Source organism: Numida meleagris, chromosome 1 (assembly GCF_002078875.1).
Source record: "Numida meleagris isolate 19003 breed g44 Domestic line chromosome 1, NumMel1.0, whole genome shotgun sequence".
NCBI lineage: Eukaryota > Metazoa > Chordata > Aves > Galliformes > Numididae > Numida > Numida meleagris.
Window position 1 is genome coordinate 13,997,080 of NC_034409.1, and position 24,472 is coordinate 14,021,551.

General features: G+C 44.3%; 1 long non-coding RNA gene across 1 annotated transcript; it reads left to right on the forward strand.

Annotated features, from left to right (window-relative positions):
* LOC110392485 lies at positions 1-24,472 on the forward strand. The gene is made up of 3 exons (XR_002434421.1): positions 1-169; positions 23,825-24,007; positions 24,331-24,472. It is a non-coding gene; the product is annotated as an uncharacterized LOC110392485 (long non-coding RNA).

Below are 24,472 nucleotides of genomic sequence, written 5' to 3' on the forward strand. Positions count from 1 at the left end.
CTGGAATGGCCTTTCCCCCTAGTACCTTGCACTGCTGATGGCCCTGCTCCTTGTTCTATCACACTGGGGCCCTATGTAAGGGGAAAGTAAGTCCAGCTGTGTAAGATGGCTGCTGCTGCCATGGAGGACGTGAGCTGGGATCTCACTTGAGGGAGCAGTGCAGTCACAGGTAGGAACAGCTTCAGCCTTTTTGTGAAATACCGTAGGACTGCAGGACTCAGCACGTGGTCTTGTTGAAGCTCATACAGTTGGTCTCAGCCCAGCAATTCAGCCTGCTCAGATCCCTCTGTAGGGCCTTCCTCCCAGGTTGGTGTCATCTGCAAACTTACTTAGGGTGCACTCAATGCCCTCATCCAGGTCATCAATAAAGATACTAAACAGGACAGGTCCCAATACCAACTCCTGGAGAACACCACTTGTGACCACTCACCAGCTGAGTTTAACTCCACTGACGACCACTCTCTGGGCCTGGCCCTCCAGCCAGTTCTTTATGCAGCGAAGTCAATCAGGCCTGACCCTCATGGCCACTAATGTCTCAAAATAGACCATCACACTGTAAATCTTATTCTAGGCCATGGCTTGTTTCTCCTCCTATGAGGAGGTATGAACATGCAGAAATGAGGAGAGACTGAGGAGCACAAAAGGACAGCAATGAATCGGGCTTTCACCTTGCCTGGGGTTGCTCTGCCACAAAGCACTGCAGCAGAGTGTGACATTATCACACACTTTGCTCCTTCATACAAGGAAGATTTCTGCCCCAGTTTACTGCGTGGATAGCGAGAGGTGCTGCAATCTGCCAGCTGCTATGGTCTCCTGGAGGCAGCCCAGATGTAAAGCTGTGAAAAGGATGGTTCGTTCTTTCCTTTCACTACTGCATTACACATGCAGTTGTCCAGCCTGGCAGCTTCCTCCCTGGCTGGTGACTTCTGCTTTGTTCTTGTGTGTGTGTGTGTGAGTGTAACACAAACTGCAGAGATTAAATACTGTCAATCCCCAGCTGTCACATTTTGATGTCCCTGTCCCTGAGGGTTATATAAACTATTAAAATGAGTAGTGGGCTCCTTTATTTCAGGAAAATGATGTTGCTGGTGCCTCAAAATACAATGAATTAGTGTCACTGATTCTATTTATACCAAAATCTGTAAACTGCTTTTAAATATGATGTCACTTTAGGCTCACCAGCATTAGTATTAAACTAGCTATTAAAGTGTGATCTTGCTGTTAAGATCAACTTAAAAATTAGTAACTAATTAGTTACAAATGATAACTAGTCAGCTTGTATATTGGAACTCTCCAAGAATGTGTGTCTGTGGTTACAAGACACAAATGGTGCAGAGTGCACTGAATGGTGAGAGCACCTGCATAGCAAAGGCTACTTGTGGAGCTTTCCTTGGAGGTGTGAAGCTGTTCTCCAGGCACTTAGGGAGCTAGGACAGGGCACCAGACCTCCCAGCATTCTAGCAGGATGTATAGGCATCATCAAGCATATGCTAGAATTGATTTTTGAAACTTGGTATCATCTTATTTCTGTCCGCATATGCATTTGAAGCACAAAAATGATCAGCCGCTCCTTGGAGCCGGCTACTAAAATACTCGGTATGGTTAGAAATTATAGTAGGGTATCACACGAGTGGGAACCCCAGGACAGCAGGGATCTAAATCACCAGCCTGTAGAATTGCACCTTGCATTTAAAAACGAAAGTGACAAGGTCAGTGATGGTCATGGAATCATGGAATAGTTTGGGTTGGAAGGGACCTCTAAGATCATCTAGTTACCCCCCCCTGCTATAGGCAGGGACACCTCCCCCTTGACCAGGTTGCGCAAAGCCCCATCCAGCCCCATCCAGCCTGGCCTTGAATGCTTTCAGGGAGGGGGCAACCACCTGTGTGTGCTCTGGTATTGTGCTGGAAACGTGGAGCCTTGAGACAGCTCCAGCTCCTGAAGATGCATTGTTCACCACAGCCATCAGACATGTAGCAGCTCAGGGCAGAGCTGTCTGCCTGAGCATCCATCCTGCAGCTTCAGGGCTGTTGTAGATATGCTCAGCACAGGCTGCCTGACCAAGGTGAGATCTAAGATGATAAAACTTGCTATTTAATTGGTTATTACAAATTTGACTTCATTGACTAATGTTGCAAAGGAATTTGTTATTTTGGTGCTGAAAGTAATCTCTGTTAAACTCAATGAAGTTGAATGGTGGGTACAGATTAGGGAACAAGACCACAGCAGAGCTCTCTCACAGGGATATTGCAGTGGCACAGCATACTTTAGTTTAGGCTGTGAAGATCTTGTGGGATTGAACTCCAGTGGGGAATTCTCTGTGGCACGGATGCTTTTTTTTCTGTGTTTCACAGTGGTATTTCTAATGCGACTGGTGAAATTGCCTCTGATCTTGTAAGGATCTGTCACAGTTCAGTGCTATTTCCCCTGAGTTAAATGAGTAGTGGCTGAACCAAGAAAATGTACCCTGTGGGAGACAATCTATGAGCCCTGTTGACTCTGTAGTGCATGAATCTCACCAGAACACACCAAGAAAACAAAAACAAAAACAACCAGTGCTGAGCATTTGAGCCACACTAATTAGCCTAGCTGCCTTGAGCCGCTGGTTCTTTTAAGGAGTTACATAAGATTATAAAAAAAGGGACAGGTCAAGAGAAATGATGGAAAATCTATTTGGTTATTTTCTCCACCACATCCTCCATGCCCAGGAAAACCATTCTATACATAACTGGCATTTGTTTCAATCTAAATGCCCCAAGCAATCCCCCTGCATCCAATATATCTCAGTATTTTTCTTTATTTCTCTATTTTCTTTCCTCCCCATCTTCTACTTAAACCCCAGAAGCAGTAAAAATACAGATAGGCGTTTGTCTGATTCCTTTCCTTTTCCACTTGTCAGTTGGTTAAAAGTATTTCATTATTTAAAGTATTCTTCAAAAATGCTCTCAGTCTCTAATTGATTTTTTTCCCCCAAAGTCTTTCCAGGTATCAGATACCTGGTATGGAAATACTCTCAGCTTTATGCTGTATTCTAGCTGTGGACTCATTAATTCAAAACTGTAAAAGGCTCTTAATTTCTCACTCCATATAACTTATCTCTTCACTGGGGTTAAAAGTATTTTGGAACATTTTTGCTAATAGGTTGCATTCCAAAGTGGTAACATACTAAATATAGATGATGCTTCCACTGTGCCAATTTCATAAACTAAAATCAATTCTAAATCAGATCTCTGCAAGGAAGAATTTAAGCAGGTAAACCATAAAACTGTTTAAGAGCAATGAAAAAGTGCACTACAGAAAAAGAGAGTTATTTTGCTTAGAAAATCAGTTTGGCTTAGAGAGAAAGTGAAAGAAATATAGAAATTATAGAGCAAATGGGAGAAGCTGTTAATAATGAATATAAATTAGAAGGTAGCCTCTTGCAGAAAAGTGATAAGGGAGCAAATGGTCTGAGGGACCAGTATATGACCTGCAGACTCGCAAACAACAGCCTTGCATTTTTAAAATGTACAAGGAAGAGATTATACCAAAGTGAATAGGTAGAAATGATGGAAATCAACTCAAAGGAAAAAAGAAATGCAGGAATAATCAATATGATGTTCTGTATTTGGGAAGAAGCAGAGAAGTATTAATGTGCTAATAGTATAATAAATCCTTTCCACTCCGGCAGGACTCAGGAGAGTGTTGTGTCACATCTGCTAAAGCTTTTACATCAGCTGTCCATACCTAGCAAGCCCAGTTTGGATGGGGCTGATAAAAGAGCTCTATGTATAATACTACTACTGACTGCCAGTCATCTTTGAAACACTGCTCAGGATCCAGATGTCTGATGTCATGGCAAGGCCAATCCATTTATCACTATTCCTAAGGAAAAAATATGACCCTCTTAATAGAGAATTAAATAAACATAGCTCGTCTCAAAATATATGGTCATTTGGGAATTAGCTTTTGCTGACTGGCCTATGCCTAAGCCTGTGCTTAAGCAGTGATGATCAAAATCCTGTGCTGATGCAGTTAATAGCTGTCACTGTGACATACATTTTACCTGGGACTTGATGAATGCAGAAGAATAAAAAACTGATGTGAAACACCGATTTTAATTAGAAACTAACTGATCATCTTAAATTGAGAATCCATAACATTAGCGAGGAAGTAAAAATAATTTCTCAATATACTAATTCTCTTTCTTTGGAAAAGAGAAGACAGAGCTGTGGGGCTTATAGAGCCACTACCAGAGTGTCTGGTGTGGGAGACACCTGTGGGTCTGCCTGCTGCCCCACAGACATGTCTCTAATGGGGACAGCAAGGCACAATGGGGACAGCAAGGTGCCAGTGCAGCCCTGCAAGGAGCATCCTCTGAGCGTTGCAGCCTCACTGTCTGACTCGTGTGGGAGTTGAATTCAAACCGCCTGGTTAAGGGTTGTGGAGAGCTCCTTTTCTTAGACTGAAAGAAGTTGGGTGGTTTAGCTCATCAAAGTGAAGAGTAACTGACAATATTACTGCTGTCTTGAAGTACACCAGAGAATAGATTCAGGGAAGGAAGAGGTTGATACTAAAAGACAGTTTTACCACAGGAATGACTGCATATAATCAAAGAACGTAATTTATATTGAGCATAAAGTGTAAGGGTGAGGTTCCGGAAGTGTCTCCCAGCAGCAGGCTCACTGTAAATGCTGTTTTCAGAGGGAGTTCACAGAATATTTGTGATATTGTGACCTGTGATAGCAGTGGAAAAGAACTTCATGATTCTTGATGTTCTTTTCCCATGCTAATCCCCTCACAGTCCCCAACAAGGATTAATTCGGGGAGCTCCTAGGCTCTGTGCTTATAGATAAAGCAAGAGAGGATGATTAATTTAGTACCAATCTGGCAGGGAAATGCCATTACATGGGGCTGCCATGCCCACCACAGTTCAGCAGCTTTACTGCAACACTAGAAACTTCAGGTGAGGCTTTTCTTCCTCTCGTATCAAACAAATTTTCCCTGCCAAATAGCTGTTTACAGATAGTTTCTCTTGATGCAATAGGCTGCATTTATCTGCCCGTTTTGTAGTCTTTCTCTATTTTCTAGAATCTTTATATCATTTTATTTGCTTGTTCACTCTGATGTTTTAAACCTTTCCTCTTTAGAACCGTTAGTATATTTATTGTTCTGTTTATTCCTCTTTTGGCTCTCTAACAACAGCACTAAGTTAAACAGTACTTTTATCCTGACTTCTGTGGCACTCCATTGCCTTTTCTTCAGAACTCTGAAAATCGCTGCTTGGTGTTGCACTTTGCTAAAATCCTTGAGATATTTTTCACAGCGTGTGATATTCATCTAACCATACCCAAACAGGCTTTAAGTCCTGTGATTAACTCAACTTAGATGTTCTGAGACACAGTATCAATTTAAAAAATAAATAAATTCCAGGCATTTATCTTCTCAGTACCCTCTCTGCTTGAATCACCGTCCACCTACTACCAATACTGCCCACTAAACCACCTCCCTAAGTACCACATCTCCACATTTCCCAAATGCCTCCAGGGACAATGACTCTACCATCTCCCTGGGCAGCCTCTTCCAATGCACTACCACTGCAGAAGATTCTTGGAGCTGCGGTTGCCTCCCGGGCAGTGTGATTTCCACATAGGATCATGATCTACAAGTGAATCTTGTGCCTTAATTTTCATAGCTCAACATTTGGTGGTGTTAACGCGTCAGCTGTGAGGCAGCCTGTGCAGTATGCTGAGCTGTGAATTGTTCTGTGAGTACACCTCAGAAGGTCATCTCTGAAGATGGAGCTCTGGAACACAGCAGTTAACTGTAAAGGACAATAATTATCACGAGTGCAATTGTATTTAAAATTCAGGCTTACACTGTAGAATCTTCAGGCAGAATGAAGCTGCGCTGAGTGGCTGCAGTTGTGCAGACAGGATCCTGTCATACCATCTAGTGGCCTGCTGGGATAGAGCACGCTGTGGAAGTTGCCCAGGAGAAGGCAGTTATTCATATCATAAATTATTCTTAATTTATATTTGCCACTTGTGTAACCCAATGGAAATGCATTTACAGTGAATTTCTTGGATGAAAGGAAGATATTAGCAACATTATGTATGATTTAAAGTGGAAAGCGTGGGAGAAAGGAGGTAGAACATATTCTCAGCTTCAGTGAAATCGGTGTGGTCAGCCAGACAAACTTGGTGTGGGCATCAGAAGCTTCTCCAGATTAGAATCATTAAAGCCTAACACTACTACATATGACCCATATATTATGGCAAAGCACACCTCTGTAGTGCTACTAATAATTTACTTTTCAATGAAATAAGATAACCCCTCTCCTTTTCCTTCCTTTTATTTTCTGATAACAGTCTCTGAAAACTAACCTAGTATGTTCAGTTTGGGCACTGCTGGTTAAAAAACCATTTTCCACCCCTGGCTGCACTGCTATCCAGAGAAGTTTGCACTGTCACACATTTGACTAGGATGAAAAAGCACCCATTACAATTATTTCATTTTACAGTTTATTTTATTTTACTTCTTCAGTTTTGTACCAAATAGGTGCACAAACCCCTGTGCTGTTACAAAGCAAGATGTAGTCTGGGATAGGATGGAGCAGCTGGAGGCAGGAAATGACTTTTTTTTTCAGCTACCTTGGCTTGGAAATTTCTCCTTAGCCAGAGACTAAGTGATTCTTGACTCCCCCCAGAAACAACCTGACCCCCACAGAGGACATCAGATGTCCACTGCAAAAAAGAAGATGATGATTCCCTTTCAGGACACTGTATTGAGAGCACAAAGAGCAGGAGAATTGGGCAGGGCTGGACAAGATCCCTGGGGAGCTCCCAAACGTACTGTGTCTGTCCAAGCAGGACTGGAGTTCAGCTCAGATTTACATGCCAGTTTCAAGTTTCCAAGGACTTGTTGTAGCACACTGAGGCTGAGAAGCAAAACAGCTTTAGAACTTCCCAATTTATCTGATGGATGAATAAATGCAGCATCCACTCTGCATCCTGAATGAACACTGCTGTGCTGCTGTGCAGCTAATGCTGCTACACCGATATTTTGCCAATCCAACCAAATCTCATTAGAAATTTTTGTATAATTAATTATACAAGCAAGCAGAAAGCATTGCTTTGCTTTATTTTTTTAAGGTTGCAGATTTCCCAACTGTTGACAAAGGATGTGTTAATGTCATCGTTATGAAGTTCTGTTGTTTACTGTTTTCTTCAGCAGGCAGGAATTTTATTGACTTTGGCACAAACACATTGGTGTTTTGCATGATTTCAATAGATTTTGTGGCACAGATGCATAATATAACCCAAGATGTTCCATAATAAACAGGACTGTTACTACCAGATGGAAATAGTCCTGAAGCATTATTGGACTTGAAAACACAAAAATGTTTTAGGACAAACATTTTAGGTCTCAGCTTAATTGTCTTGAATCAATATCTACTTATAAAATAATATTTAAAAAAACAACAAAGGAAGGATGTAAACAGTATTTATTTCAGATTTTACTATTTTATTACCTCTGCACATATGTAGTATATGCTGCTCTTTAAAAGACATGCTAACACACAAGTTAGTGAGACAACTAGATGAAGTAATATTAATCGGGGATGAGGTATTTCTGATCAGAAAACAAAGACTCAGAAGATATTTTGGCGGCAAACTTAAATATACATGAACTAAAAGACAGTAGATAATGGCTGGCCTTATTTGAAGAGCTGCTCAAATTATTAATTGTGGATTTTAGATTAATTCTAAATGTATCCTGGTAACAATAGCTTATGCAATCAGTGGATAATGAGCCCTGACACATGACAGGTTTATAACTCAAATCTGGGTTGCGTACTTGAAGCCACAAAACAAAAATTAATCTATTCAACAGTACAAATATTTCTCGTTCTAAATTGTGAGAAAGGAAGTCTTACGTGCTTGGGTGGAACGGCTGCACACAAATACAGATGGTTCAGCAGGTATTATTTGCCTGCCAAATGGGACACAATAGATACTCTCAAAGAGTGTGTTAAAAATTTGGAAGCAATGAAATGCACTGGGTAGATTGTGTGTTTTAGATCACAGATTGTAAAAATACATGCAGATGAAATAAAATGCAAACAGCTGTGAGAAATTGAGGAAAAACTGAAACAGAGAGCATAATAAAATTAAGTGCTGCTGTACAGTTAATTCTGTTATCATTTGACCAAATTATATTTTCTAGAAACGAAAACACAAAACAAGTCTCAAGCAGCCCATGTAAATATAAAAGCCCTTCTCAATGCCATTAAATGCAAATGCTGCTCAGTGAAAATAGTTCATAAATCCTTAGTGCAAACGTTCACAGCCTGCAAAATGTAAGTGAGCCGTCTTGTTCATGCAAGCCAAGGTTTTGGCTAGGTCCAGCTTTGCTCTTGGTGCTGCGGTTTGGTAGCTGCATGTTTAACATCCTCCCTCCTGCTTCAGCACTTGACATTTAACAGAAACAAACCGAGGAGGTGCACGGTGACCCCTGCCCTTCTCCTGCTGCCTTCAGAGCCAGGGAATGCGCTCAGGCACTGCCGCTACCTGCCTGTCTGCAGCAGAAACGCCACTTTGGCAGAACATTGAGCAAATGGGGATACCAGTTGAGAAAGATGATGCGATGTTGCCCAGCTATCCTAGGAAAACAATTCTGCAGAGAAATCATAAGAAAAGGACTTCCTATAGGCTAGCTGACAGATCCAGACCTTCAGATACTTGGGCTGTAAAAAAACCTGGCCCTCACAGTAAGGTCTTAAAAGTCAGGTTTCAGATTTCCATTGGGAATCTTTCCAGTGTAATTTTTAAAAAGCCTTCTGAGCTGTATCTGTATAACGGTGACGGGCAGTAAAAATGCAATTTGAAATATGGAAGAATACAGTTTCCAGAGGTGCTTCAGCTCCAGTAAATTAAGTGCGGCAGGGAACCTTACACACTGGGGTGGCTGAGTGACCTCGGTGGGCCACCCTCGCTCCTGAACTGGGCCTGGGAATTATATGGGAGTGATTCTGTGTGCCCACGCCAAATTCCAGTGCTTCATGAGTTTGCTGGGATCACTGACAGTGCTCCAGGACAGGCAGCTCTCCTTAACACTCTTCAATGTTTCTGTACAGAAACAGCATTTTTGTGGGAGGGCTGGGGCACAAGCATGGCGCAGAGCAAGAAGTTGCTTGGGGTTTCCTTCTTTCTCCCTTCTCCAGGGACTCACCTTGCTGTCCCACTTCTCCAGGCATTAAGCTGCTTTTGTCGGTCCTTGTAGGGCTGATTTCTCCCTTCTGACATCAATTCTCTTTCTTTTTGCCTCCATTTTTTTCTGGAGGCCCTCGCATGCTAATCAAACCTGGGTGGATTTTCCAGGAGACAGGAGGTGGAAGGCAGAAGGAGGCTGGCAAGAAGCCAGGCAGTGATAATGCTGCTGTGTCTGCTCCCAGCCCGTGGCATTGTAAGCATCCTGCTGGACGAGCTGTTTCATTAGCCAGTCATCATATTCACAAACGAGCCCTTTGCTCTGAGAGTATTTTGAAGAAGAATAGAAAGCCTGGAAGGGAAGTCTAGGCTGCCTAATTGCCTGGTAGCTCTGAGGTCTCTTACATATATCCCAATGCCACTGTCACTGCCGTATGCCTCCCAGCAAATATCTGCATGTCGGTAGAGCACAGATAGTGCTACTTTACCTGTGTACAGCACTTTGAAACCCCTGACTGTGACGTGCTGTGGTTGTGCTGTCACCTCACTGTTGTGGTCTGCTGTGCAAGTGTGTGTGTGCGTACCTAAAATTTAAAGCAACCAAACTCCAGAGTCGGTTCTAGGAATTGACACAGATGGTATTTCAGCGTTGGAAAATGCTATGTTTTGCCTAGCTTCCTGGGGATTTTTCCAGTAGCTGGTTTAATCAGTCCTGCTGGTAGCCTGTCAGCCCCAGGCTGTGTTTTGGCGCTGCGTGTTACTCCAACATAAAGCTGGAGCAAACTTGGAGGGCCATGGGCTGCGTGCTGCGAGACTAACCCATCTTGGCTGCTGCTGCAGAGGCATAAATCCACTGTTACTTCCTCTCTTCAGCCCTTCTGCACCGAGCACACAACAAATTCTTGGCCATACATAGTGCCTAACTATTTTACCTTCTCCATGCTTTCCTGTTAGCATCCAAGATGCTTTTTTTTTTTTTGGAGCTCCTTCAAGCATGTCTATATACGCTTGGCACATAACATATTCAGACTTAGTTTACATTAAGTTGTAAATTTCAAGCACCTAATTAAAATGCATGTTGTTAAGAGAAGGCAGAATTTAGGACCTAAGTGTTTTGACAGAACTTTCCATGAAGTGGAGCTTCACTTGTGTTTTCATTAAGCTAGTATACATCAAGAATAACTTTCTGGAAGTCATATCCTAAAAAATGGGTGCTGCTGAGCATCTCCCGTGGGAATATAGAGCTTTAGCTGAAGAATTTGGCTTCAGTGCAAAAGCATGAAGGTAGAATCAACCCAATATGAGCAGATATATACAGAGGTGTGCACTCCTGTGGGAATACCATGCTCTTCTCTGTATGTGACTCTCACCTATACTATCAAATAGTATGATCTCTCTCGATTACATGGATTAATCCTTTTTTCACTGGCTTTTCTCTGGATTATACATCATGACATGCCCATTCACTGTGTGGTTGTACATGTGTTGAAGAGAGTCCCTCACCAGATCAGTTAAATCACAGAATATCCTAAGTTGGAAGGGACCCCAAAGGATCACTGCGTCCAACTCCACCCAAAAAGGACCACCCAAAATTCAAACTCTATGTCTGAGAGAGTTGTCCAAACACTCCTAGAATTCCAGCAGCTCAGGGCCGTGCCCACGGCCCTGGGCAGCCTGTTCCGTGCCTACTGCCCTGGGCAGCCTGTTCCATGCCCACCGCCCTCTGGGGCAGGCCCTTTCCCTAACCCCCCAGCCCTCCCCTGACACAGCTCCATGCTGTTCTCTCGGGCCCTGTCACTGTCACAGAGAGCAGAGCTCAGCGCTGCTCCTCCACTCCCTGTGAGGAGCTGCAGCCGCCATGAGGCCTCCCCTCAGCTCCTGTGCTCTGGGCTGAGCAAACCCAGGGACCTCCGCCGCTCCTCACACACCTTGCTCTCCAGAGCCTTCCCCATCTTTGGAGCCCTCCTTTGGATGCTCTCTAATTGTTTTACGTCCTTCTTATGTGGTGGTGGCCAAAACTGCACACAGCATCCCCTGTGTCACCACACACTCGAGGCTGGGAGAAACCCTTCCGTGGTGTTAGGAGTCTTCCCACTATCTCAGTGCACTGCTGGAGAACAGACTGTGGGATCAGGCAGGCCCCAGGACTGACCAAGCATGGACAGGGCTTCGATATGTCTGACTAATTTCTGCCCATGTCTTACATGGGAAGTATAAATGTCAAGTTCCCCACACTGATGACACACCTCTTCACCTGCTCACAGCAGATAAATTCCTCAGCAGCTTTCTTTTGAATCTCTTTTTTTTGTTGGCACACACTAATGGCTGAGTGAGAAAGGCTTGATGGCTTGGCACAAGAGTCAAGGGGCATGGGAGATGGCACCGCTGAACTGCGATGGCATGTCAGCGAGCCATTAGCTGTTCATTGTTTGTTCTGGGCTGACCACTTTGCTTCCACTTAGACCCCTCCATTAAAAAATGAATGTGCTCATCTGATGGCAAGCATAGCGTCATCATGCAAGGCTTGCTTCAGCACAGAGACCCAGGGCTGGCAGCGGGGTTCTGACAGCAGCGCTGGCTCAGCCCCAGGCCTGCTGGCTGGGAGTGCAGCCATGAGCCACCATGTGCCTGCGGCGCTGCCTGCCCAGCTCACACACGGCTGTGTCCTTTCACACTCACAAGACCCTGACAAGCCTCTGTCCAAAGAGCTCTGCGCAGTTGGCAGCCAGCCTGCTTGTGATTTTCCAGTGACACGTGTTCAGCAACGGCTGCCATTAGCTTTGGCAGATGCAAGGAAAACATTTTGTAACCCTGGAAAATCCCCAGTACTCACACTCCATCTGACTGCTAAGAGCATCCAATTCCAATGGCATCTTCAGGCTGAGAAGCATCAAAGTGAGTGAGCAACTGTCTTGAGCCTTAGAATGAAGGGCAGGGATAGTAGAAGGAAAAAACAATTCTCTTCAAGAATTTCATGGTATTATTTCTCTTTCAAAGTACTGAAAACTCAATTGTTAGCCCTCAAAACCATCCAGCTTTCAAGCCATGCAGTTGGCTTAAAAATCAGATACAGCTGAGATTCCTTTCCATTTGTCTTCTGATCCTTTACCTTTAGGAGGTGGCATTCACCAGCTTTTCTCTGCAGTCTCGGTGGCTAGAAACTTACTTTTCATTGTAGTGAAAGCTGAGATCCTCACATAATCATATGACTCCAGAAGCTGGGGACTAAGGAGCACACTGTGTGCCATGGGACTAGCAATCAGTTTATTGGCCGCACTGCAGCATTTCCCTGGAGAGCTTGTCCTGCTGTGATTAATGTCCCAAAGATAATGTACAAGGTGGCAGATGAGCTGGAGGAGTGATCTAAAGGTCACATTCAGCCCTGTGCAATGAACTACCACAGGCCAGTGGATCACGTACCTCTCAAGTAGGACCTCTACACATAGGCTGTGCTGACATTCACATTGACCTCAAGACTGGATTGAATTTCATTCAAGGTGCATTCAGAACAGCCAACAGCTCTGCTGGTGACTGGCGAAATGAGTGGAAGCAAAATCTCAGAACTAGAAAAGGGTTTGTGCCTTTTTTTTTCCTTTTTTTCCTTTTTATTTATTTATTTTTTGTTAGGTTGCATTCCCTCCAACTCCCTCTTCCATGGACCAGAAATCATACCTAATTCAGAAAGTAACTTTTGTATGAAGGTAACAGTACAATGCATACACAGAGGGAAAGAGATATGAAATGTTTTGATGAATATATGTTACATACATACATAGAAATAAAAAGCTTTCATTTTTTGCATGTTTTCAAAGAAAATGTTGTTGTTTTTTATTTTCAAAGCAGATTTTACTCTGAAATTTTCCTAATTTGAGAACAAGAATAGATTAAAAGGTAATCAGACACAAAACATAATATTTTGGATCCAAGAGAATATTTCAGCTGTGTGTAAATAAAAAGTGCTTTATTTCAACTGCCCTATTAAGAAAATCAGTCTTTGGTATGGGAATCATCTTCAGCACTCTAACAACGCAGAATGCTGTCCAGGAGCTTGAGGCAGATGGAGGCAGCAGAGCCCCGGAGCTTCAGAGCCATTCATGACTTTGTCACCCCGAGAGCTGTGTTGGGCCGGGGAGGTCACACTGCACTCAGCCACTGCTTCCTGCTTGAGCCTGTGCGAGGGCACATGGCTTGGGGCCAGAGCTTGTGCAAAGGCTTGTGAGGGAGCAGGTGGTGACTGCGAGTTTTGCAATCAGCTGGCAGTACATTTTCTGTATTTCTGTCTGTGGTTAGGACACACAAACACCCTTGCCAATAACCCTCTTGTAGACATCAATGACAAAACACCCAAGAAGATCATACCTCTCTTGGAATATGTTAGTTCTTTTATCTTACTGAAATTATTATTATTATTAAGGAAAAAAAGCAAGGAGAGGATTGTCAGTGAGTTTTGTTGCTGTTTTTCTCCATTATTTGCACAACCACTAGACGACTTCATCATGTTCTAGGTTCTGGAGCAATCTGGTTGAAGATTGAGCTGAGGGTTGGATTTCTTGTCCCCATTTCCATTGACTGCTCCAGGAGGAAGGGGCACATGCTACAAGAAGAGCCCTCAGCTAATCCAAGGCACCAGAAGACTGCCGAGACAGCATGTTTCTGGGGAAGGCATTTGGAGCAACCAAAGAGAGGGCATATGGTGCACATTTTGCCTCTGTGATGTTTTCCTCTGCCTTTCCCATGGCGGAGGATGGGGTGAAGTGTCCCAGTGCAGGGTGGGGTGATACACACAGCTGTGGTTTCGCACAAAAATAAAATGCGGAACGGTGGAACAAGCTCAGACAGGAAATCACTTATTTCCTTGTGCTGCTGCTATGACAGCAATGTTGATGTTGGATCTTCCCTAGGTGAAAAAAAAAAGCAAGTTCAACCAAAATAGGGCCTGATTCCTGTAAGGATGAACCGTTGCCTCCTCCCCAAGGTGGTTTTCTGCAGCCCTTGGGCTCAGAGCATCAGCCGTGTAAGCTGTCAGAGGTGGATGGTGGTACATTTGTCATCCTTTATCTACAAGATGCACAGCTCCAAGTAGGGAAAAACTGATTTAAGCATTTGGTTGAACACAGTAAGAAACAAGGAGGTATTTTCCAATAATACTTGAGGTGGTTTCATTCCAATTGCCCTTGAGACAGAGATTTATTGTCTTGTCACTTGATGGCAGCTGCTTGCACTCTTAACTCCTGTGCCGCCTTGGGAAAGAGGGTAACAGTTTTCAATGACCAAAAAATCTTCTCATGTCATTTCATGGTGGAAAACTTAGGATTTCTTGGCACCAGAGTGGTCTGTGCTGTAGTTTTCACTGCAGCCTCTGTGCTTCCTCTGAGAAGATGCTGTGTGCTCTCTGCTCAGCCCACTGGCAAAAAGGACGAACCTCACCTTGATTCTTCTTCCCTTGCAATTTGCTCTCACTGTGTTGCTGAAGAAAGACAAGTCAAGAAGAGCTATTGTTTCATCAGCATTTTTTCCGGCAGCACACGCAAATTTGAACTTTACAGCAAAGTCGAAGCAGGGAGTATTTACAAGGTTGTGTGGCAGCAGTTGGCTGCAGAGGAAAATCAATGCTCCCCATCAAAACAGCTCAATAGCCTCATGCACACCCACAGAGGTTTTCTTTCCAGATGCTATGCTTCGTCCTAGCAACATTTCCAGTTGTCATCATGAACTTGAGTTCTGTGTTTCACCTGCAAACAATTCAGCTTGGTTGGCGTATGAGCAGTCTCGGGTCAATCCACCTTCTTAAAAATGTGTGGAAGAGCAGACCTACACCAAAGAGCTGAGAATTTTGTGAAATAGCATACAGGGGACAGCACCAATGTGCATCTACTGACTCAAAGGGGCCTATGTCTGTTGTACAGAGATCTATATGAGACCCAAGTTGGGTACAGCCACCCTGGAGGTTTTAAGGCCCAGGAGAACAGCAGGCTGGGCACTCTGCCCTGTCCTGGTCTCCCATGGACCTTCCTGAAGCAGAAGCTCCAAAGCAGCCTTCCAGCCCCAGCCATTCGGTGGTTGTATTCTCTCTCAAGCTTGGGGTCCCCAGTGTGAATCTGTACCAACTCAAAACATGAGTAATTTAAAATCAATGTAGTTTAAATGAAACAGTTTTATTTTTTATTTCTTCTCTCTAGAACAATTAGAAACTCATTTTTAGCCATGAGGGGTACAATTTTTTTTAAAACTGAAGGCTGAGATTTTCTCGTTGTCCCAGGTCTACGACAAATGCAGCTCCTGCAGTAGAGCTGGGCTGGCGTGGGACCATGCTCGGGCACCTCAGTGCTCAGCCCAGCCGTGGTAAACCTGCCTGCTTCTCCTGCGGACAGGGCAGGTTGTAGCCATTGACTATGTGGGTTGGGAGATGCATGTCTCCTGCAGGAGAGGCACACATCCACCCAACTACTGTCAAATTCCAGCATGTTGACTGCATCACACAGCTGGGTGCCATCAGTGAACTTGCTGAGGGTGCGCTCAGTCTACTGTCTGTGTTACTGACAAAGATATTAAACAGCGTTGGTTCAGTACTGACCCCAAAAGAACACCACTTGTCATTGGTCTCCACTAGGACATCAAGCCACTGACTTCAACTCTTTGGGTGCAATTGTCCAGCCAATTCCTTATCCACTGAGTGGTCCTCATCTTCCTATGTCATCTGAATGAGGATGACTTTTACAAAGTTACAAAATATTCCACTGCTGTGGGTCTAGCAAGAGAAGGCTTGCAAACCAACAGTAACAACAACAACCAACCAGACAAAACCCAAGCAGGAAGAATAGGGACACAACCTCTGCTCAGGAGACATTCCGGATACCTGTCACAACTGAGCATTCTAAAGCTGAGGGAACCGATCAGCCCCAAATCTGCTGGGTCAGGTCTAGTGTTTTTGTAGCAGTTTGATTGTTGTGGGAGCTTTGTGGCTCCTGCAGGAGTGAGTTCAAGTTCGTGATAGAAGGTATCAGCAATGAGCTTTTATTTTGCGCCTTCGGTGTGCCACGGGGCTGAAGGCCAAAGGCAGCGTCATTTCATGCAGCTGGGAAGTGCATTTAGCACCTCTTCAGTGTGGGCTCCAGACGGTGTTATTCCAGGACGAAGCCTTTTTATTTACTTATTTATTTTGCCTTTAAAAAAACAAATTTTTGGTCCAAAATTAGGATGAATGTAATTGGTTTTGTGTGTTTTCTCAAATCTTTCTCTGGCTTGGAAAGTGGAGGGTGAAAAGAAAGGAAAGACAGTTTACTCACTTATCTTTAATGATTTCCTTTGGTTTCCGCTACCCACCAGTCATCCCCACTGTATTTCCTGGAAAAGAATACTTTTAGCAGAGGGCAGGATTTTGACTGAACTAGATTTAGCCCGGCATATATCCTTTCTGGGGATAAAAATCAGCAGGAAAACTGTACTAAGCCTTCTAGATTTTTAGCAGAACAAGCCACACCTTTAGGGTAAAGTTTTTGGTTTTTTTCACTGGACTTTTGTGAAAGGGGAGAGAGCAAGAAATGCTTCACCTGTTGCTTTGAAGCTGCACTATTCAGAGGAAACAAAACAAAACCATCAAATAGCAGCAGATTGGTGAAACAGGGACAACGAAGGGCAAGCCAACATCTCACCCATCCTCCCCATGCCACGTAGGCTCAGGCAAACCATCCGGTGGCTGTGTCCCACCTTCCAGATGCGGAGGAAATACTAAGGCAGAAGGACTGCCTGATATCTTTTATTTTTGCTTCAGTGTACTGGAAAGTACCGCTGCTGCTCAGTTTTGGCAGCTTACTGCAGACCTCAGGCTGCAGCCTCCCCTGGGGTCCCCACTTTCCTTCTGGGACTGCTTACAAACCTCTTTTCTGCTCCCCAAAAGTCAAAATTGCAAAACTTTTTGTTTCAGTCAGTTCAAACATTTTTGTTTTAAATCATGCAAAAATACCTCATTTTTATTTCAGTTCCATTTATTACTTCCACTTATTCTATTTTTTTAACTGTAGCTGTGAATGAGGTTTTTATCTGAAAAGTTGTGCTGACAAACTCAGCAGTTCTGCAGTCTCAGAACTTATCTAACAGTGCACCAAATAGGCAGATTCATTGAAACTGAGCCTTTCTGCCAGCAATTCTGTAACAAACTGGCATTTTTTAAGGAAAAAATATGCTTCACAGGAGAAATTCCAGCTCTTTTTGCCCAAATCATTGTATAAAGGCTTTCATAACAGTCAAAAGGTCAGCTTGTTTTTTTTGGAGAAAGAAAGTCCATATTTTCTTCTAATCTTCTCTAACAGGAGAGGAGGTAAAAAGTGGTAAACATTCACATTTTGGTAGCAAAAAATGTACATTTAGGCCCTTCGTACATTTGAAGCACTGTTGAGGAAGTAATTAAGTAGCTTAAGGTGTCAGTAGCTGGTCTGAAGCACCTGGAGCTTTGCCCAGGGCTCTGCACTTAGGCAGCCAGCACGAGAGTGTGTGGTGCTGCTTCAAGTTCTTTGTTAACACCTGGGCTCACATAAAGTGAACAGAATGTGATCTGCTGTGGGATGCTTCACACTGAAACCCATGCATCACTCAGTGACGTGTGGGGGAATTACATTTGTTGCTTGAAGCAAGAAGATTCTTGCTTGCAAATGGGGCACAGGAGTTGGCTTCCAGATGGATGGATGGGTAGAGGGAGTGATCAGTTCAGTCTAACAAAAGCTGGACTTCCCCTGGCTCCATGCTTATTCTTCTGTCATGGAGGAGCAACTCTGAAGGCATTTCCAAAGCTGCTGGTGGTGCTCTGCTCGCTGAGGCTCAGCAGGGAGCTCCATTTTTTGGGCACTGTTTGGACCCTTGCTGGCATCACAGGGTATGTGTGCACTCCTCCCCACTCAGCGTGTTCCCAGCAGAAAGTCCCAAGTCACAAACAACTGAAAATAGCAAAATGATCTCATAGATCAGTTGCTAAAAATACAGAGAAGACTCTAGTTACAAACACTGTGGTCTGCTGGTTTATTATTTAAGTGGCAGAAGAAAGCATCACAGAGTCATGGATTCTACCACTTCTGGAATAATTTTTCCTTTCTGGTGCTGCCTCTGTCCTTTCCCAAGCAGCACTGAGCTCACACTGAGCTCACACAGAGGCCCTTCTGCAGAACGCAGTGCAGGGAGGGGGGTGGGTACATCTCATGTGGGCCACCACTGTCACCCAGGGGTTCCCTTGTTGTGATCCTGCTCTGACAGCGCAGAGAAACCCCGCACATAGATCTGAGATGGCCGGTGGCGCCCCAGGGGACATAGTGCCTATAAAACACCTGTGGGTGCAATAGCGTAGGCCAGCAGTCTGACGCTGCTTAAGGACCCCATGCACTTTTTGCATGGCTGGTGGTGGGACAGGAGCCGCTTCAGGGGCAGCTCCTTGCTCATGCTGGTCCCCAGCTTGGAAGCCAAATGGTTGCTGGCAAAAACACCCTGTGCAGGACTCCTCTGGCTGTTTTAGGTGCAAGCAGAGGGAGCTCAGCTGCAAACACAAATGCACTCTGCCAAGGCAGCTCGGCAGGGAGGGACACATTATGCTAGATGATTTCCCTTCCCTGTTCACACCTAATGAGCAGGAGGGATCCACACCTGGGTTGGATCTAACTCACTGCCTTGAATATCACCCTGGTGTCAGCCATGCACTCACTCTGGCAGTGCCAACTCCACAGTGGTACTGTGGCACTCCAGCCCCAGAGCTGCCCACCGCTGCCCATAGGCTGCTGGAGCTCAGGGCCTGGCAGGACAGCGTGGCAGGCGCTGCTTGTGTCAGGGCCTGGCCTGCACAGCTGGAAATCACTCCAAGCAAGAGACTGTGAGGGGTTTTTCAGCCCCCAGGGAGCTGCACATGGGGGCTGTAGTGGATGTTTGAGCCCTCCTGCAGAAGAATAAAATTCCTGGTGATTGAGCAGCTCATGTCCCAGGACCCCATTCCAGCCTAGCTGGGGCCCTGGTCTTGTGGCTTGGCAAGGTTGATCCAATGCAGGCATTTGTCCAGGGAGGGACAAGCTGCCTGGTGAGAGCTGTGCTGGGCAGGACGGTCCCATGGTGGTGGTCTCTTCTTCTTGAGTAACATTACTGAGTGAATGCAGGCTCCCACCTCACCCCAGGGGCTGTGTTTCTCCAGCCAAATATTTTCAGCACATTCTTTACCTAAAGGTATTTCCTTTCATAATTAGGAATTGCAGCAGAAATGAGGATTTGGCCAGCAGCACTTCCTGCTCAAAGCTAAATGGAGAAGGAGATCCTAAATGGAGAATATCATCTGTAACCTTCCAGTTCAGAGCACTTTAATGGCCAGTAGTGACAAAGGGAATTAATAGAGCGTGGGTCTGAAAGCTGTTGTCTTTTTGATAATGGGATTGCATATCTGCTGAATAACAAAAACCATTATGATATAATGTTAATTCCTCCAGTGCATTAGAACAGTATTGTGTTTGATTTAAAAAAACTTGTGCAGTATGGAGTTACCAGGGAATTAACTATAATGGATGAAAGAAAGGTTCTTTCACTGATCTCTCATCGCTGATTCACATATTGATCACTGGAGACCATCAACGAGCATGACCACTTTCAGCAGGGATGCCAGAGTGTTGGGGTATTTTTGCTACAATACGGTTTGTTTATCAGTGAACTAGACATTGACATAAAACTTCTGCTGGCAAAGGCTGTGGAAGACATGGAAACTGGGAGGTAGTGAAGAGAGAGAAAGATGGGTTACTGTTATGCAAAGCTGCCTTGCCTGGCTGCGGTCCCATGGCACCCACTGGCAGGTAGCTAAATTCCAACTTATGCAACACCAGAGACAGACATGCAGACTGTCTTGGCAAGCAAGAATTCAGAGACAGATTTAAGTGTAATCATAGATGATCACTTCAGCATAAGCTGCCAGTCAGGTGGCAGCCAAAAAGACTGATTACACAACTCTTCGTGTACAAAATGAAGCTACCAGGAAGAAATGGGACAAGGATGGATCCCTTTTCACGTTTGTGAAAAGTCAGAGGACATGAAAGATCACTGTTAGAATGTCTTTAGTCTTTACAGACATTTCCTTCTCTATATAGAATATTTATCAATCTGTATTCACCCATCTACTCATACGTAGAGAGATTTGCATGTCTGTATATATACATATACACAATTGTATGTCAGTGATCCCCATACAGTCTATATGTATAAAGGAAAGATTATCTTTTCCCTAAGGGCTCTGCTGAAATAGGTGACTGCCACCATATGAATTAAACTGCAGAATTTTACCAGAATGTTGCCATTTGCCACTGAGTAGTTTATTCTGATGTAGCAAAGATAGCAGAAGAACAAGGATCAGTTTTGCAAATTTCCTGAATTTTCTGGAGCTTGATTTTCCAAATCTTCAAAGGACTTCTGATCTTGTTGAAAAAGACATAGAAAGGCCGAGTGGTTTGAAGTTGGACAAACTCAACTTTGAAACTGCAGTGGTAGGAAGGAAGTTACTGGGACGACTCCACACAATATTTCAAGAGGAAGTCATGTTTCAGAACCCAGACTTCTCTGAAAGAACCAGCAGCTGTGTGGTAAGGGAGGTCCTACTTTAATTCCAAAAATGCATATGACAAGGTTTCTTATAAGCTGTCTTTAAAGGATTGTGGAATCACCAAGGTTGGAAAAGACCTCTAAGGCCATCCTGTCCAACTGTCCACCTATCACCAATATTTCCCCACTAAACCGTGTCCCTCAGTACAACATCTAAATGCTTCCTGAACACCTCCAGAGATGGTTTTGCCACCACCTCCCTGGGCAGCCTGTTCCAGTGCCTGACCACTCTTTCTGAGAAGTTTTTCCTAACATCCAGCCTGAACTTCCCCTGGCGCAACTTGAGGCCATTCCCTCTCGTCCTGTCAATAGTTACACAGGAGAAGAGGCCAACTCCACCTCGCCACAGCCTCCCTTCAGGCAGCTGTACAGAGTGATAAAGTCTCCCTTGAGCCTCCTCCATACTAAATAATCCCAGTTCCCTCAGCCCCTCAGACCTGTGCTTCAGACCCCTTACCAGCTTTGTTGCCCTTCTCTGAACACATTCCAGGGCCTCAGTGTCTTTCTTGTGCTGAGGGGCCCAAAACTAAGATGCTAAGAAGTTTTGCAATATAAGGGGAGGTCTGTGGATCCAAAGATAGGAAACAGAGTAGAAAAAATACTCAGCGTTCACAGAAAGGAGTGGAGCTTGTTAGTGAACTGTGTTGTAACTCACGGTGCTCTGCACATTATGAAACAGTCTGGAGAAGGATGAGTAAGTAGGAGACACTGGAGATACTGAGTTATTTGAGGTAATAAAGATGTGTACTGATTGTGAAGAACTGCAGAAGGATCTTGTGAAATATTGTGACTACAAATTAAATTTGGAGATGAAATCCAGTGTAGATAAACATAAACTGATGGGCATAGGACATAATCCTACTGTACATGCGAAATGATACATTATGAATCATCTACTACCAGTTAAACACAAAATCCTGGAGTTAAAAAAATAGCTTTATTAAAATGTCAGCACAAAGCTAACAAGCACTAAAAGCAAACAAACAAAAAAACCTGAGCAATTGAAGTGTGAGGAAAAAGCGGAGACTGTAATGCTGAACTTAAATCCACTTGGACTTGTATTAGAAAAGTTTTAGAGAGAGACAAAAAAGAAAGATACAGAACAGTGAAGAGCTTCTGTGCAAAGAATAACTACGTAGGTTGGGATGCTTTAGCCTGGGGTGGAACTAAAACACAGATCTATGTACACCTGAATAGCTCAGAAAAGGTGAAATGTGTTCTCTCTTTTTCCAAAGGGAAGAATTAGATGGCACAAGAAAGTAGCAGTTGGCAGATTCAGAACAAAGAAAACTACCACCTCATAACAAGTGTTAAGGTGTGTAACTATCACGGGTTGTTTCAGATGCTGAAACTTCACATGGGTTTAAGGAGAGACTGGACAACTTCAGAAAAGAATAGGTCATCGATAAGTTACTAAACACATAGTGTTTCCTGTGGCTTGGGAAAGACATGCCTGGCAAACAAGGGGTGGTGGGGAAATGGAAGATGGCACGTCAGGTTTCACTGGTGGTATCAGCATGGGCAGGATCCTGGCTTTGTTGGTTTGCTGGCTGTGGCTCACATTGCTTTGGCTGCTTGAGGCCTGGAGCATACTATGCTCACCATGGAGGTTGCCATATGAAGTATGGGAGTCTCTAATAAGCGCAGCTTCAGATGGCAAGGCAGAATATCTAGCATCAGCCTTTCTTACTTTGAGGTAAAAATTTATCAAAGAAAGTGCTTTAGGAAAGTGGCACATGATTGCTTGGTGGAAGTGGTTCTTTCCTAATTCCGGGTGTTTCAAGGAGCTAGTGGGAAGTAAACTAGAGGAAGCCTTAGCTTACACACATCTCAACAGCCTTTCCTTTCCTACAGTATAACAATCACCTGAATGATTGCCTTTGCGTGTAATTGACTTGGGAGGGAATTATTCTTTACAATCATATCACAGCCTACAAAGTCATTTTCATGCTCTTCTCATGCTGGTTTACTATACGGGTTCTTGTCTAAAAGTGCCTTTGGGCTGGACCCCACTGTAGCATGGGAGAAACTAACAAAACTTTTTCCACATCTTTCCCAGTTCCACACAGGCTGTTTTCATAGAATCATAGAATTAGCTAGTGTAGCGATCAGAAGGACTAACGCAATAGAAATAGTGTTACAAAAAAGTGGAAGGAAAATCAGTGCTCACCCAGATCAGAAGATTATGGGCTCGCAGGGAAAGGCTTCCACCAAGGAGGGATCTCCAGGAAGGGCAGTCAGCCCTTAAATGAGGCCTAAATTCACCTAATGAGGTGAATTGCCTTCACCTGTGCTCCCAGGGCTGACTGGGTCTTTCCTCCAGGTGCTCAATCAGTGGTTCCGGTCATGACTCAGCAGTTTCCATACAGCTAGGTTGGAAAAGACCTACAAGATCATCCAGTCCATCCATTCACCTACCACCAATAACCCCACTAAACCATGTCTCTCAACACAACATCTAAATATTTCTTGAACACCTCCAGGGACGGTGACTCAACAACCTCCCTGGGCAGCCCGTTCCAGCGCCTGACCACTCTTTCAGAAAAGTAGTGTTTCCTAATGTCCAGACTAAATCTCCCCTGGCGCAACTTGAGGCCATTCCCCTTCATCCTGTCACTAGTTACAAGAGAGAAGAGGCCAACCCCCAGCTCACTACAACCTCCCTTCATGTAGTTAGAGCAATAAGGTCTCCCCTGAGCCTCCTCTTCTCCAGACTGAACAATCCCAGCTCCCTCAGCCGCTCCTCATCAGGCCTGTGCTCCAGACCCCTCACCAGCTTCGTCGCCCTCCTCTGAACACGCTCCAGGGCCTCAACGTCTTTCTTGCAGTGAGGAGCCCAAAACTGGACACAGTACTTGAGGTGAGGCCTCACCAGTGCTGAGTACAGAGGGACAATTACTTCCCTACTCCTACTGGCAACACTGTTTCTGATACAAAGCCATTGGTCAGGAATGGAACATGCACATGCTTTCTTCTACAGGTAGAAGCAGAGGACCACCAAAAATGCAATTCTTTTTTTCTCCAGCGATCAGGATGGCAGCAGGACACATATTTCATACAGTGCTGTACTTCCACAGTGGATGCAAGACTCAGCATTGCAGCCTCTGAACACTTAAGGACTTTGCCTTGCTATTCTGCATGCAGTGCAGCCTCATTGTCTGATGGGATCTGCTGTGGGTGCAAAGCCTCTGGAATCTGGCTGAGATGGGTGAGTTAAGAAGCAGCTACAGAAATCAAGCTAAGAGAGTATTCAACTACATTTTAGTAGTCCCTAGAAAGATTATAACTGTATGTTTCAGCATATATCATGGCATGTATAATTTTCAAGAGAACAAATACTCTTAGCTTTGCCAGACCCTGGTCTTTATTAGTATTAGTTTGTGACCGTAAGTCAGGACATGAAAGGCTGCACAGGGACAGCTTTCTCTTCTTCTGGTTTTACTGTGTTAATCTATTTGCTTTGGTCTGAAGGTGTGGTGCAAAGATTGCAAAACCTTGTGTGGGGTGAAATCTTCCTTTTATCTTGTGCAGATGTATAGCTGCAATAGAAGCAAGTAATGGTCTTCAAGCAATGGTGCTGCAGGTGAAGCTGCAATAAAAGTGTGGGACGAATGGTAGCTTTAACGAAGTTTGTCATTGGCATTTGGCTTAACGAGTTGCTATAAGCCTTGAC